Source organism: Lissotriton helveticus, chromosome 4_1, assembly GCF_964261635.1.
Source record: "Lissotriton helveticus chromosome 4_1, aLisHel1.1, whole genome shotgun sequence".
In the NCBI taxonomy this organism is placed as follows: domain Eukaryota; kingdom Metazoa; phylum Chordata; class Amphibia; order Caudata; family Salamandridae; genus Lissotriton; species Lissotriton helveticus.
Window position 1 is genome coordinate 188,792,251 of NC_136063.1, and position 17,253 is coordinate 188,809,503.

Below are 17,253 nucleotides of genomic sequence, written 5' to 3' on the forward strand. Positions count from 1 at the left end.
GGCAGCTGCTTTTCATCCATTTGACGAAGGCTTCCAAGCCTTCTTGAAAGTTGTGTCTGGTGGTGTTGGGTTCGTTGGATAGGGAGCGGATGAGTTGGGTGACGCAGTACAATAAGTACAGGTCTCAAAATGCATTACTGGAGTTGCGTCGTGCTTGCAACACCACTGCAGCAATGCGTGGCTTTTGGGCCAACAGATGCTTCAGAATTTCTGACGCATCTGTCAATCCTTGCGCCGTATTGTAAATAAGGCGCACCCATGGTGGCGCAAGAGTATCGCAGGCTGGGGCATGGAAACTGATGCATGTCTACAGATGCGTCAGCTTCTTGTAAATCTGCCCCAAAGTTGTTGACTTTCCAGTCAATTCATGGGTGAAGCCCTATGCAAAAATGGTAAAGAAACACATACATTGTGGGCCCAGGGAAGGATTAGTACTCTTATTTTCTTTTACTCTCTCTGCAACACTAAACAAACTCTACCACACAACAGAAGCTTTAATGCACAACAGAACCCCTGCAAGCTAAAGCACAGAGTCATGTCTGACCCCGGAAAAGAGGGATCATGAAAACAGCAGAAGACCCTCTGCAGAATTGAAAGGGCCTAATTAAAATATTGATTAAAAAAGTGTATTTTGAGCACTAGCCAGAGTGGGCCTAACTAGGAGCTACACTCTGGCGCTGATGACAACAGCACCCCTCACTCCATTATTCCCATTCTGATATTTTCATCGGAGAGGCATTGTTTTTTTCATAGGACCCCATCAACTCTTGGATTTCTGAGTGTTGTCCCCTTGCACTCGTTTACCCCTTGGAAAGCAGCCGGAGCTTCCTGGGTGCAACCAGCGGGAGGTGAGACCTGGTAGGAAGCGCTATCGGTAATTTAGAGTAAGATATATTGACAGAGGAATCGGAACATTAACCAATTAAACTGGTTTCTTCTTTTCTACCCTTTGTCAATGTTTTAGTTGTATTTCTGACAGTTAAATTAAACTACTAGTACCCCACTTCCATTGGATGTGTGTTTGAGTCCTGCATATATAATTAGAGGTCGTTTGGGGAGCCACATTTTGATATTGTCTGTTTAAAATTCAGTATGTGGATTGCAACCCCTTTGCTAACTAATGGTATGGCTATCTCGGCTACAAATAACTTCCCAAATGTCCAACTATCCACTCACCAAATTAAGTCTAGGGGGGGAGATTTACCAACTTTTCATGAAGCGCAAAGCAGCAGCCTCAAATGCTACGCTGTGCTACGTGAAAAGGAGGGAGGAGGAGAGCGCCCTATCTACTAAAATAAGGCACTTTCCTCCCCTCTCACTAGTGCCGTGCTGAAATCAGCTGGCGTGCGCCACAGAGACACCTTTGTGCCATGGTGCAAGAGTGTCTCCATGAGTCTAGCATAGGTGTTGCACCATGCTGAGACTCACCACACTTTCTCCCACTTTGTATGCGTGCTGTACAGTGGAGCACACAAGCAAAGTCAGAAAAGGAAAGAAAAATGAAAGCATTTCTCCTTCCTTGCGCCTACTTCAAAAGGGCGCAGCTTTCTCACGCTAAACCATAGTAAATTGGATTTAGCGTGAGAAACCTTGGGTGGTGGCATGGGAAAGCTCATGCTCCACCCTTGGTACGCCCCCATGGAGCAAAGTAATGCAAAGCAGCACTATGTGCTGCTTTGCGTTACTTTGCCGTTATTTCCAGCGCTAAAGTAGTTTAGCGCTGGAAAGTAAATTGGGAAAAATATATTTTGCTTCAATTTGCATCACTTTTCTCCCCCTTGATTTCTTTAACATATTTTAACATTACACTTTCATTTTACTGCTGTGATTCCCCAGAGCACAGTCAATTTTACATGTTGTAAACGTTGTCCTCTTTTGCTGTACATAGAAAATGTTCTGTGTATGTACTGATAGCCTGCTATGTTATTGTTAGAAATGGGGGTTTCTAGTTGGCAATGGCTTGCAACATTGTCCAAGTAGGGACCCTTCTTCCCAGTCCGGCTAAAGGGGATACACTTCTTAAATAACCCCTGCTCACCCCCTGGTAGCTTGGCATGCTTATCTCAGAGGCAGTGTGTAAAGCATTTGTGCACACATACAGTAATAGAGTGAACACACTACAAATGGACATCACACTAGTTTAGAAAAATAAGTAATCTTTATATAAACCAAACAAGACCAAAACAACAAAAATCCACAATACAGTAATCAAAATATGACTTTTAAAAGGTAGAAACAGTTCTGTCCTTAGCAAATTATAGATGCAACACTTTCAACACAAAGTTCCTTGGATGCGTCAAAATCAAGAACAAAAACAGCTGCAGGGAAGGTGATGCGTCGATTCCTTATGTACAGGGCAGGTAATGTGTTGGTTCCTTACTCCATGGAAGGTGATGTGTTGGTTCCTTACTGCCACACATGTGGAGGTGATACATCGGTTCCTTACTGTGCGAGGAGGTAATGCGTCGGTTTTCTTACTGTGGCCCCAGGGTTGATGTAGACTTGGCGCCCCGGTTCAATGCGTGAGGATCGGGGATGCATCGGTTCTCGATGTGGCGGTGGCAACGGCGGTGCGTTATTTTCTTCAGCCACGGTCTCACGATGCGTTGGTTGTTGCAGCCACACAAAAGGGCCTGCTTCGGAATCGGTGCGGTGATCTCTGACTCCATAGATCCGTGCACTCGATGCGGCCTATGGCGATTTCTCCAGCCGCGGGCAGGCTACGTCAGTTTCTTCGGCGATGCATCAGAAACAGGTGCAGATGCATCGCGCTTCTCGTCATTGCGTTACTTTTCCAGCTCCCAACTGCAGGAACAATCTCCAGAGGCCCAGATCAGCAACTCCCAGCAAGGAAGTTCAGGGGAACTGGGGGTAAAGCCTTTGTATCCCGGAGACTTCAAAACAGGAGGCAAGCGCTACTTCAAGCCTTGGAGATCTTCCTCAAGCAGGGGACAAAGCACACAGCAAAGTCCTTGGGCCCGATTCACAGAATGAACTTAAGACTAAATCCTAAACTTACTACTATTTGGTATTCACAGAATGCACTTACTACTTTCGGGATTCACAGAGTGAACTTACTACTTTCGGGATTCACAGAATAAACTTACTACTTTCGGTATTCACAGAATAGATTTAAGACTACTAACTCTAAGTCTGAACTCGGGCCGTAAATTCCGGCCCGGAGGCGGAGCTTCCGGCTTGGGGGCGGAGCTTGCGGTCCGGAGGCGGTGCTTGCGGCTTGGAGGCAGAGCTTCCGGCTCAGAGGTGGGGATTTTTGCCATGCTGAAATCTCCAACTCTGGGCCGCAAGCTCCGACTCCGGGCCGGAAGCTCCGCCTCCGGGCCAGAAGCTCCGCCTCTGGGCCGGAATCCCCGCCCCCAAGCCAGAAGCTCCGCCTCCGGGCCGGAGTTAGTAGTCTTAAATCTATTCTGTGAATACCGAAAGTAGTAATTTTATTCTGTGAATCCCGAAAGTAGTAAGTTCACTCTGTGAATCCCGAAAGTAGTAAGTGCATTCTGTGAATACCAAATAGTAGTAAGTTTAGGATTTAGTCTTAAGTTCATTCTGTGAATCGGGCCCCTGTCCTTTCTTTGGCAGGCCGACCCCAGACAGTATACAGCAAAGGGGCAGTACTTCTCCTCAGTTTCTCCAGTTCTTCCCCTTCGCAAAAGTTCCTCTTGAATTCCAGAAGTAATCTAAACGTCTGGACCCCACTTTTATAGCACAAAATCCTTTGTTCTCTGGTGGCAAAGAAGCTCTTTGCCCAGCCAAAACCAGTTCTGTCCTCTCTGGTGCAGTTTCCTGGCAGGAGGTGGAGATAGCATTGTCAAAGCCAGACCTGGCCCATTCAGGTGTGAAAAAAATCTCCTCCCCCTACTCTGAATGCAGCCCAGGATCATTCAGCTCTGCCCTGCACACCCTGGAAAGGCAGGACACACCGCACCTCTCCAAGTGGCTGTCTGAACAGAATGCATAGATGTGTCACGTTGTAAATGGGCCGTACTGTTTACGCCGCCAATTGTGGCACAGGCTCTCTCAAGTAGGCGACCAGCTCGTGCGCCGCAGGCTATACTGTTTCCTCGGCCCAAAGGTGCAACGGGCCTACATAGACCCGCAACCGCTGACAGCGCTCCCCGAAGACCAGATACGGAAGCAGCACAGCCAGCGGCCTACACAGGCCGCGAAGTCCTCGGAATAACACAGACACAGCTCCGGGGCTTTATCGCATCCTGAAATCACCTCAGCTCCTCATAATTGCGGCAGGATGCAGTCCCCAAGCCCCCGCAGCAGACAGAGCACGTAGGATTCCCCAGCAGAAAGCGGTTGAGAGACAGAGCTCCCTAAAAGCTTGCCCTGTCAGCCACCTTGCTGGCCACACCCACCCATTTTTCCTGTTCTTTTCACACTATGACCACCAGGTCAGGGTGAGCCTTAGCGCGCTCACACCGCCGGGGTCTACATGCTGATCCTGATGAATGCCTAGCGAATTTGCATCTAGACAGGCAGAAACATGTTGACCACTCTTAGCGTGGCGTAGCTGAAACATCGATCAAGCTTTTCTAACCGCCCACTTTCCATTTTAACTGCGCTGGGTTGGCCTGTGAATAAAACATGTTTTGGGGGACTCAACCTAGTCACTTTTAACTCACTTCACTTTGTGGCATACACACAAAATAACCAGCTCTGCAGTAACTCTGGCGCCAAAGCACACCGGGGGAGGGGGGGTTCTAGACCTTCCTGGTGGGGCCCGATGATGAAGCATGTCCCCAACTAGGTTGGTGAGTGAGGGCTTTCTAAAGAATCCACTGTGATTCTTTTCCCACTTCTCCTCTCTCTTGAGAAGGACACTCTTTCGTTGTTTTTGAAAATATCTTTGTTAGACTAAATATTCGTGTAAACACATATATGAATCTCTAGTTCTAGAGTGAATGAACTTCAGTAATGAGCTCCTATGCACCACTTTACAATAATAACATTAGAACACAGAGGGGCAAATTTACAAGCCCCATGCGTCACTTTTGTGCCACTGTAGTGTCACTTTTTGGGATGGAGCAGGGGTGTAAACAATGCGCCACATTGCGGCCCATTTACAACGTGGCGCCTCTAGGGAAAAGTGTCACGTTGTAAAGCCCTGCACCACATTATGCCTGCATTAGGTATAATGTATGCAGGGTGGGCATTCCCGTGCAGGAAACCCTCGTAAAAGTGATGCAGGGAAATCTACAAGATTTCACTGCGGCACTTCTAGGATGCCACTGTATCAAAACCTTACGCCTGCTTGAAGCAGGCATAAGGAGTGGCGCAGTACAATAAGTATAGGCCTCAACATGCATTGCTGGAGTTGCGTCGTGCTTGCAACACAACTCCAGAAAAGCATTACTTTTGGGCCAACAGATGCGTCACAATTTCTGACGCATCTGTCTATCCTTGCACCATGGTGCGCGTATTGTAAATATGGTGCATCCATGGTGGTGCAAGGGTATGGCAGGCTGGCGCAGGGAAACGGTCGCATCTCTACAGATGCGTCAGTTTCTTGTAAATCCGCCCCAAAGAGTATATGGTGCTCAGTGCATGCATAAATTACGTAGTTGTGACGTGTAAAGGTGGAGCTAAAATTAAGCTGATCCACTAATATACCCTTGCATCGTAAACGTAAACTGTCAGGACTAGGCATAAAAGAAACACATTGTCTTATCCCATAATGTCCCTTGGAAATAAACAGGTCCTAGCTGACATGTTAACTCTTGTTGCTCATAAAGCACATCTACGTTTCTATGTCCTGTTCTATCTCTGGCTACCTGGTAATGAAACCTCATGTTCCTCTCAGTAAGGTTTGTGCAAGGATGCTACTTAAGAGCAGTATCTGCCAAGAAGAACTAATATTTCACCTGAGGCATGGACCTACAACAACCAATGCCATTCGTTTTCAGGCGCACCTAGCCCAACATTTAGTTCCATTTCTACAATGTCATTTAACCAGCTAACATCCTCCTCCAATTCTTCCATGACATTCACCTCTTTGTCAGTGACACCCAGGGGCAGCCTAGAAATAGCATCTGCCCTGTCAGACCTGGCATTCTCTTGCTGAGAAATGCTCATATCTGAAACTTTGTTCCTGGAGCCAAGTGTCCAATTCTGCCAATTTCTCTGTAGACTTCTTTGTAACCTTACCTTTTGTAAGAAATTGGGTTATTAGTTGATGGGGATAAGTACCCACCTCAAGTAATAATGACAATCCTTCTCAAGGTGTACCCTTTAAGTCACTAAATTAACCTGAGCTCAAGCCTGTGTTAACTATGGTACAGAGGAGACAGGCTTAACCTTGGGGCAATGTGTAAAGTATTTATGCAGTACTAAAACATTAATAAAGTTGAAATGCAAAGCAATAAAATCCCAAAACTAATTAGTAAAATAAAGTCAAATGTATTAAACTAAATGACATCAAAATGACTAAAATCTAATAAGGGAAACCGAAGATGTGAATTGTTTAAATTTTGAGAAGACATTTTGCTAAGAAGAAGAAAGTGCCAAAGATAGTCAATATGCATGAAAGACCAGGACCTAGGCACAATTTGACGCTGATTGCTCTGGTTCGTGGGTCGGATAAACAAAACCAGTTTCATCCTGGTCAAAGATTTTTCCTTCTGACTGCAGGCCTTTGAGTCCCAAACCACCACAGAAATACACTTCTAAAACCCCCCACCAGGACCTCGCAGAGAAACTAAGAGACTTATGGAGTGGAAGGTAGAGGCCAACAGGAGGGTCCAGTCCAGGTTCAGTTGTCGCTAGACAGATGGGCAGTTGCAGTAACAGGTCTCTTGTAGCTTGTTATGTCCCTGTACCTTGAATAGGAGGTCAGCCTTATGACCCCCTAGAGTTGACTCCTTCGTCTTTTGCACAAGAGACTTTGCAGGCCCGGTCTTTTAGGCTCTATGCAGGTCTCAGCCAGCAGGCTTAATCCTCTTCTGATCTTCCACAGCTTCATGAGTGTTATGAAGTGGGTGGGTACTTGGAGATGCCACACTTATTCCTTGTCACAAGGGATGGGTGGGAATGACCGCTAATTGATGTGGTAAAGGTCCCGCTTGTTAACCCTACCCCTTTTGGGCATTTTCAAGAAGGCACACTAAACAAAGGCGCTGGGGGTGTGTGAGGGGAGTGTGCTATAGTAATCCTAGAGTCCTGTCACATCTAACAATAAATCCAGTTTTAGGCAGTCTCTGTACCCCTAACACACACTGACAAAGAAATCTGGTAGAACAAAGCTGAGCTTTTAGCAATCATGCAGTGCTTACACACAAGTTGTTTTAGCATTCTGTTTCCTTCTTTTGGAGTGAGCCCCAAATGTCAAATGAAAACCCCCTGCAGCCTCTCAAGCAGGTCTTGATATTCCAGCAAGAACTTATAATGTGCTGTCAATGAAAGGCCCTGTCAGAATTGGGGTCCAAAAGAAGGGTGCAAGACTGGCTGTTACCTAGATCTGCTTGTGAAAGGTTAGGCCTCTTTGAAGTTAATCAGTTCGTTGGGCCCAGCCCACTGGCCATCATGTCCAGGGCACATCAATACCTCCCCACACCCAAGGCCTTTATCCCTGTCCTGGGAGCAAGTTCACATCTCATTAATGCTTATGAAATGCTAATTACTGACTGATAGAAGTGGAGGAACAAATGGCAGGTTTCGATTCCAGGGAATTCAGGCTGGGCGGCAAAAGGTAACTATTTAAGAGTCTTGGGGCCCGATGTAGGTCGGTCGGTAACGGCCGAAAATCGGTATTTTCGGCCGTTACCGATCGGTATCGAGCCCTCGGGATGTAGCAGTCAGAAAACCGGCCGAATCGGTAAAAATTCCGATTCGGTAAGGTAACCGTTTCGGTAGAATACCGAATCGGAAATATCCCCGAATCGGCAAATATACCGATTCGGTAACAAACCGAATCGGAAAAAATCATGGAATCGGAAACATCACCGAATCGTTATAATACCGAATCGGAAAAACCCCGAATCCGGATAAAAATACCGATCTGTAAATTTATCGAATCGGCAATTTTACCGATTCGGTATAAAACCGATTCTGTGTGAAAAACTGAAGAGTGAGATGTAGGAAAGCTCTGAAATACCGATTTAGCGTCAAAATCGGTATTTAAAAATCGGAATTTACCATGGATTTGAATCAGGTGGTAACCAGGTGCAACCTACAAAAAAGGACCCAAAATGCATTGCTGCTTGCACCATGGCAGCTTTTTATGTCATAGCAAGACGGCTACGGCTACAGCAGGAAGGAGAGAGGGAATGGCTGAGACAGGAGCAGGTGTATAGACAGCGGATCACCCTGTTCATGCTGACAGATGCAGAGATCCTACAGAGGTACAGGCTGGACCCAGAGACCATAATGGAGCTCATTAGGGACCTCAAACCCCTGTTGCAGCACCCCACCCCAAGGGCACACGCAATCCCAGGGCACGTGCAGGTGCTATGCAGCCTACACCTGCTTGTGTCTGGCAGTTATCAAAGTGTAGTTGCTGTGGCAGGAGGGGTGACCCAGAGCAGCCTGTCAAGGTTCTTCCATAAGTTCCTAGACGCCATGATACACAGGATGGACCACTACATTTCCTTTCCTGCAACCCATGCAGAACTGGTACAGACAAAAGCTGACTTCTATCAGATGGCAAGATTCCCCCACATCATTGGCTGCATAGATGGCACACACATTCCGATTTGTCCCCCTGCTGACACAGAATATATATACCGTAATCGGAAGTCAACGCACACCATAAATGTGCAGGTGATTTGTAATGCCAAGTGTGTCATCACTGACGTGGTAGCAAAATTCCCAGGGAGTACCCATGACTCCTACATCTTTCAAAATAGCGGAATTTATGCACGGCTGACGGCAGGGGAATTTGGTGAAGGATACCTCCTAGGTAAGACACCGTGTCAGACCCCCATGACCCAAATAGCTGTGTGAAGTACATGTATGCATGTGAGTAATGTTACCCCTTTTCCTTCTAGGCGACAGTGCATATGCCCTCCGCTCATTCATACTCACCCCCTACCTGAACCCCTCAACACCCAGCCAAAGGAGGTATAACCGTGCACACAAAAGCACAAGGAATGTAGTAGAACGGACCTTCGGCATCTGGAAAAGCAGGTTCAGATGCCTGCACAAGAGCGGAGGTGCTAGACAATATACCCCCCATCACCTGCTGCAAGATGATTGCTGTCTGTGCAATGTTGCACAACCTTGCGGTCAAGAAGGGCACAGAGGTAGAGTTGTCTGACTACGAGGACCCTGACGATGACACAGCTGTGCCACTAACACAACCTGCAGGAGTCTCTACACCAAGTGATGGGAGGTACAGACGTGAGGAGATAACAGACAACTATTTCTGAGTGAGTACAGATGCACAAACATGTCGTGAAGAAATGCTATGTTTAATGTAGGAACAACGTGACAGCACTGATGTGCAACAATTGAACAAGAAGAAAACAATAGGTGGTCAGGAACTGTGCATGGTTGCATCACCCACACTGGCAGTCTCATTTCTTGCTGCGCTTGGCTGACCCACTGGGATGCGCCTCCCCCCCTTCAGCGTGTCCGGCTGCCTCTGCCGAGCGCCTGGTGCTCCGGCGTGGCTCGGACAGTGTGCTGGCAGGACTGCTGCGGCTGCTGCTGTCCCCAGCCTCTGCCACGTCCAGGGCAGGATTGACTACAGTGTTTGAAATAATTAGTGCCTCCATGGCACTGGTGATGCGGGCCATGCCCCTGGTCACCTCAGCAGTGTTATTAGTGAGGCACTCCTCCATATTTGCCCCACGGCGGCATAGCAGGGCTGTTGATGCCGCAAGCCTGTTTATTCCCCGGTTCTGTACTTGGGCATCCCTGCGCCGTATGTGTTCATGTTGGTCCAACTTTGCACACAGCTGTGTCATGGCAGTTGTCATTCTGCCCATACCTGTGCCTATTTCCCGGGTGGTTCCAACTAAGTCAACAATCCCCTTTGTTAACTCCCCCATCTGCAGGTTGTGCTGTCGCAGTTGCCGGTGACAGGCAAGGATGTATTTGGCCTGCATCCGCTGTATCCGGACCATGCTCCCCTCTAGCCCCTGGAAGAGGCTGGGCTCCCGTGATGGTACAGCACTGCCACTGCTGGAAGTGCGTGGACGGCGGCGTTCGGTGCTGGGCTGCTGTATGGGCTGCTGTGCCACAGGTGTGACTGGTGTGGGATCTGGTGCCTGACCCGCATCTCCCTCCATGATGGACAATGGGGCCACTATTATCCTCCTGGCTGTGGCAGGTGGTGGCTGGGATCGTGTGGGTGAGTTCTCAGGGGAGAACTGGAGTGTTGGGGATTGGGACAATTGGGGGGAGTGGGGAAACAAGAGGGAATGTCCAGAGTCATCCTCAATTGCAGTCTCGCTGCTGTCCTCCACCTCCTGCGACTCAGGCATGCTGCTTGGCCCTGCCACCACACTGTCTGCTGGTGCTGGTGCTGAGGCCTGTGCAGCTGCTGCTCCACTGCCTGATGGTGGGCCTAGGAATAAAGTAGATTTTGTCAACTGAGTGGAAATGTCTTCCTGTCACTACAATAAATGCATTGCACATGTGAAGTTCATTACTCAGATCATTTCTTAAGGTGCATTGCGGTGTCATGTGCAAAGAGAAAAGTTCCTACATTAGCTGGCTACATTTCACATCATGCTTTGCACATTTAACTTGCTAGCAGTACTGGACTGGGGTTTGGCTGTACACGGGGGCCAATGGGGAGGTGTCTGGTAGGGTGTGTCATGCTGTGCATGCTTCTTACCTTTAGCTTTGGCTCTGGCTGAGCTGTCCAGGTCCCCGACTCCGACCACACTCTCCCTCTCGATAGTTGTCGAGACCAGTTCCTCCAGTTCCGTGAGGGGGGGCGCCGGGTTCCTGCCGCCACCGGTCAGTCCTGCCTGCTTGCTGATCTCCGCCAGTTTCCTCTTGGTGAGGCTCCTGATGTCATAGAACCTCTTCTTGAGGTCATCCATTGTCCTGGGGGTCACACCAACTGCATTCACCCTCTCGCTGATGGCACTCCACAGGTTCCTCTTTGTTGACTCTGGTACACTGAGGGACAGCCTCCCATACAGCTGCCTGTGTACCAACACCACCTCCTCCACTAATACTTTCAGCTCCGAGCTGCTGAACTTCACCTTTCTCTTCCTGTCAGCCTTCTGGCTCTCTGAGCTGCTTTCCATTTTGATTGTGTACTCAGTACTCCCAAATCTCTCTCTGCTGCTCAGTCTCCCAGTTCAGCTCTGGCTTCCTTTCCAGAAAGTTCTGATGAGTTGCACCTGCATGGGTAGCCACTCCCTGCTAGGGTGGGGGAGGGTGCTTCCACCTCATTGGCTGCTTTCAGTACTTTCACTTCCTTTTTTCCCCGATCACGTGGTTACCGAATCGGTATTTACCGATTCGGTATTTACCGATTCGGGAAATACCGATTCGGTTTAGACAATGCTTTCCTATGGGATGCCATTACCGATTCGGTATCTACCGATTGGGTATCTACCGATTCGGAATATTACGATTCGGGACATACCGATTCGGTAAATGCCGATTCGGTAGATACCCAATCGGTAAGTGTAGGGACACGATACCGATTGTTACCGATTCGGTAGCAGGAACATCTCAACCCCTTAGATTTACCGATTTTTAATTACCGATTCGGTATGATTCGGTAATTTAAAATCGGTAAATCTATTTTACCTACATCGGGCCCCTAGTTCCAAAATATTTATTATAAATCCAACTTTACCAGTGAATTGAACTTGTAATAATTATTTCAAAAAGTTAAAAAAAATACATTTGTAGATGTTTCCTAGGCAGAGTTAACATTTATTTAACCAGGTTCGGCCAGTGCAGGTAAGAGTGGTGGGGGGGGGCGGGGCGGGGGGGAAGTTGACAGATGATGGAATATGGAAAATAAAATAAAAAAGAAATAAAATCACTTACCTTGCGCTCGCTGCATCGCCGAGTCGGCGGTGCAGTGAGCACAAGGTAAGTGGTTTTATTTATTTTTTAATTTTATTTTCCCTATTCTGTCATCTTTCGACTTCCCCCACCGCTCTTACCAGCAACAGTCGTGCCTGTATTTAAATTAATATTGTACCATAATGCTCTCCTGCGGAAGAATTTCTCACTGTAGTCACATGTTTAGCATTATGTTTTTTACATGTCCTGCCCTCAAATAGCATGCGCCCTTCCGTATGGAAAATGAGGTCTACTTAGGGGTGACTTGTAAATAGTTCAGAGGAAAGCTCAAAAAGGGTTATTTTGACAGGTTGAATTTGCAGTTAAATCCTGCACAGTCAGGCTGCTGGTTGCAGGCCTGCAGTCATGTTTACATTATCACTGTGGTGGATGGCACAGTGGGTGCTGCCGTCCACTTGTGACATTTAACTTACAGGCTGAAAGTACCCCTTGGTACCAAATACTAGGGAGTTATAGGTAAGTTAAATATGCCAGTCAGGAGTATCATAATTTCATCTTGTTTCAAGGAGGAGCGCAGCGCAGCGCTTTCCTCTGATTAGCAGGGGTAAAGTGCACAGAGTTCTATGACCAACAAAAACAGTCAAGTAAAAGAATCGGAGGGAATACCTCGCAAAAGATGTCCATTTACAACATTTTACAATATACACAATGACTATGACCTGTGCAAAGTCCAAATTATCCCTCAGGATGAAATATTTGAACTTCTTTGCCTCCCAAGTATGTACAAGCATTGTTCTTCCATAATTAGAATACTTTTGATAGTTTGGACACCATGTCTTTGAAACAAAAACCAAAGGTAAATTCATGCTGACTTTGTTTGTGAGAGAATTCCTTCTATGCATGCTAAATCTATTGAAATCAACACCTGATCACCGCATGTCAGGGCGTATTATTGTAAATAGTGTCAATCACTATATGCATCTTTAAGGCCTCCAGACAGTAATACCTCTTCTCGTTCCACATATATCCGGAATCCTTCTTAAATCCCTCCTCAGCAAAACATTTTAACTTTTCTATTTCTTGCTGCAAAATCTTGAACACATTTAATAATCCTCACATTCTGGAAACAACTGAAAATGCACTTGTTCTACTTTCTCCTAGTCTAATACTCCTTTATCTGCAACCTTCCGCCCCATTGGTTCTCTCTTCACACTCCAAACTCTGTTTCCATCAACAGATAGTTCCTCTAGTCTCCTTTCCTCTAACCAATATCCTCACCATGAATATCTAAACTGTTTAAGAATATGGTCTACCCAATGATGGTATTGAAATATTATGTCAGTGTACATTCTGTTGTTTAACCAGTTGGGCGCTGGATCAGTCATCAGCACCGCTGCTCAGGTGCTAAGGATGGCTCCCGGACATCCTAGCACTCCCAAACAGGGGAAGCGCTGGCACTCTCCCATTGAGCCCTCAGCCTTTGCCCCCACCAGGGATGGCAGCACCAATGTCCTCAAATTACACTGGAGATGCACTGTAAGACATTTGCTTCCAGCACTTCCAGGAAGGAGGACTTCTTTTGGCAGGTCCTCACTTCTGGGAGGGATTGGGAGGTAGAGAGATACCAGGGGAAATTAAAGAGTTTTTCCTTTCCCACTGTGTCACTCTTCAGTGCATTCCTGCTGCAGGATCACAGGGGCGGGGGGCCCAATCGTGAAGCAGTAATGTACCCACTTGACACCAGGGATGTCTTTTCTTGCAGGGAGTGGAACCTTGGGCAAAGGTCACTCCTCATCTTTGGGCACATATTTTGGTTCTTTTTCACCCACCTCAGGGACAGATTGGTCATTTTGTAGGCCAATCTGCCCCCGAGGAGGGTGGAAAACAACTAGACACCAGGGAATTTATTGTTTATCTATGCTGGGGAGCGTCCCCTTGGGCAAGGATTGCTCTCCATTTTTGGGGACATGTGAAGGCCTTTTTCTGCCCCTACTGAAGGGCTGATCAGCCATTTTTAGGCCGATATGCCCCCAAAGGGTGCAGAAAACCACAAGACACCAGGGAGTTTATTGCTTATGTATGTTCATGAGTGGCCCCTTGGGCAAGGGTCACTCCCCATTTTTGCGGACATGCTTTGGCCGTTTTTTCTCCCCTCCATTGGATCTTTTTTAGGCCGATCTTTCTCCAGAGCTGGGGGTGGAAAAACACTAGACACAGTTTTTTTTATATATATGCTGGGGTATCGGCCCTTGGGCCAAGGGTTGCTCCCCAGTGTTGCCCACACATGTCCTTTGCTTTCTGCTCTCCTTGGGGGCTGATCAGACTTTTCTTAGACCAATCTACCAACGCGTACGAGTACAAAAGCATTAGGTACCAGGGAATAAGTTTATGTGTGTGTGTAACTGTTTTCTTTCTTGTCTACATTTGCATTTGTGAGCTTGATGTTAATGTGAGCAGGTGCTTGTACCAGCTTCCCCTTGCTACTGTGCTCTCTCACTCAAAGCGGTTTTGTTTACTCTACTGAAAAGCGTAACCGTTTGTGCCTCTTTACTTAGCCGTAGTTCGATTGTGCATTTTTGCCTAGCCTTAATTTTTCACCCTGCACTCACCGTTTCGTTTTCTTTGCTGATAACATAACCATATTGTGCCTGTTCCATAAGCTTTGTTTCTTCACCTTGCACTGTAACACTGTATCAGCCTCACAGTATCATTGTACTGTTTTCCTTCCGTATGCTCCGTTTTGTTTTGTATCTCTGTACCTTTCTTTAGCCTCTGTTTTCCTTTGCTATTTTTCACGCTTTGCCAGATTTTGCTGCCGCTTTCGTTGCCCACTCTTTCCCTCCTGCTTTCTTCCTCTCAGCGCCCCTCCCCCAGTCCCAGGACCTACATAATGCAAGCAGCTGCATGGCTGCACTGCTGATGTGCCGAAGGTGCACCAAAGGCAAGCCGATCTGCGCCCATCCGCGCCTAGATGGCACCCAGTGCCAGGAACCTTGGTTCTTCTACCATCTGAAGCTACACCGCTGCCAAGCTCTGAACACTGGACCTTGGCCCCCGCAACAACAGCTGCTGCAGCAGCACCTCCTCATGATCTACGGTAGGACCTTTCATCTGCCGGCACTACCTCTTCAAATGCAAATTCGGAGCACCAGCATGAAAGGCAACCACTACCACGCTAACCACACCCACTCCAGAACATCTCTGCTGCCTCCTGCTCAATGCACGATTTCTCTGCAAACACTCCACCAAGATCTGGGACACCATCACCTACCTCATCCCCAATGTCATCTTTCTTACTGAGACGTGACTCAACCCTGCATCTGCTCCCGACATTGCCTCAGCAACACCCGATGTGTACAAAATCACACACTGAGACCGCGTCAACAAACACGGAGATAGAATGACCATCATCCACAAGGAAACCATCCACTGCACCACCACCACAGACGACGCCAGTCCGATATGAAACATCTCAACTTCCAACCCCACACTGACGGCAAAACCACCATCAGAGGCACCATTGTCTAAATAACTCCAAGACCTTGCATCAGCTTCAGCGACACCATTTCCGGTTTCATCGCTCCGCTCACCATCGAATTGGCGTTTAATTCTAGACACAAACTTCCGGTTCCCCGACAGAGACACGGCTCTACGCGGATGCTGGATTAACTCGAACTCCGACTAAGAGAAGCACCTCCTCTGCCCTGAATTGGACTCGTAGGATATCGTTCCTACTCAGTGAAAATCTGAGGTTACCATTTCAGCCGATATTAACTTCGGTCGATGGTTCATTTGATCCTCCTACTTTGAACCATAGGGTACTAATACTATTTCCCAGACGTCTCATTTTCAAAACGCGGAATACTTCTGAAGGCGTCAGAAGTACATATCCCATTTATTGGAACATATGAAGCATTGAACATTGGTGGTCCTACATTGGCCTGACGTCCGCTATTAACCTTTTATGGTTATCGATCCAGTCCTTACCCGCCCCCATTCCTTGTCCTGAAGAAGACCCGCAGCAGAGGCCTTGAAATCGCCCGTATTGCGCTAGGGTCGAAACGTCGACGACTATCCCCCCATCCTAGCCTACACCCATCTTCTTATTCCAATTGTAAATTATGTATATAATAATGTATGGGTAGGCACTTTGTGTTCTAAATGGCAAATTTTGCTTGTTTGATTGTATAAAACTATTCTGCATTCATTCTTTCAATTTTCCTTTTCAATTCACTTGAGCACCCCCTTTTTTCTGAATCTATCACTTATTCATTGCTCTGGATCGTCAAACATTTTTTTAGTATGTAAATAAATCTGTGATATATAACAATTTTGCTTTTGAGAATTTCTATGTTGGGTTTAATGCATTGAATATTGCTGGTCATAAGTTACACATCTCCTACAGGGCAAATTGACTTTGCCATAGATTGAACTTGCTATAAATAACTGCAGGGTGTACATTTATTGTGTCTTGATTTAAATCCAGGACCGTTTTCGACATACAAACTGCTACCCAGGTCCTGTGACTAATTGGGTTAACCCCATTGATTCAATGGTCACCATCGACTCGAAGCACTACATCTTCCTTGGAGACCTCAGTTTCCACATCGACGACCATGACAACACTAACACTGCAAACCTGCTTGAATGCATGAACACCCTTGGCCTCACTTAACTAGTTACCAACCCCACACACATCGCAGGCGATGCACTCGACACCATCTTCACAGCCAACGACAGAGTCAAGGACAGCCACGTCAACAACCTTACCTGGACTGACGTCACCATAATCCACTAAACCATCACAGGTCTCCCTGGCACCAGCAAACCGCTGATCACTCTCACCCAAGCAGGAGCAAATTTTCAGAGAGCCAATGGACCAATGCCCTCAACTCCTCCTACCAGCACACCGCAACCAACCTGGAACAGGCTGTCAAGAACTTCTCCACCTGGATCCCTGACTGCGGCAACACGGTCGCCCCATCAAGCCCACAAAGCAGTAGAGTCCCTCCAAGTAGGCCAGCTTGTACACCACAAAAATATGAACCTCAAAATGCAGCTGCAAGCAACTTGAAAGAAGGTTGCATACCAGTAAGGACACCAATGGTCCAACCACCTTCAAAACATCACTCAACCAATACCACCAACTCCACCCTGGCCAACCGCATTGAGACAAGTCCCAACCGCAATAAGGAACAATTCAACATCATTTAAGAGTTCTCCAACCTTTCAGCCTCCAAAAACATCATCACCCCTTCCCAGGAACTCTGCAACATCCTGGCAATCTTCTTC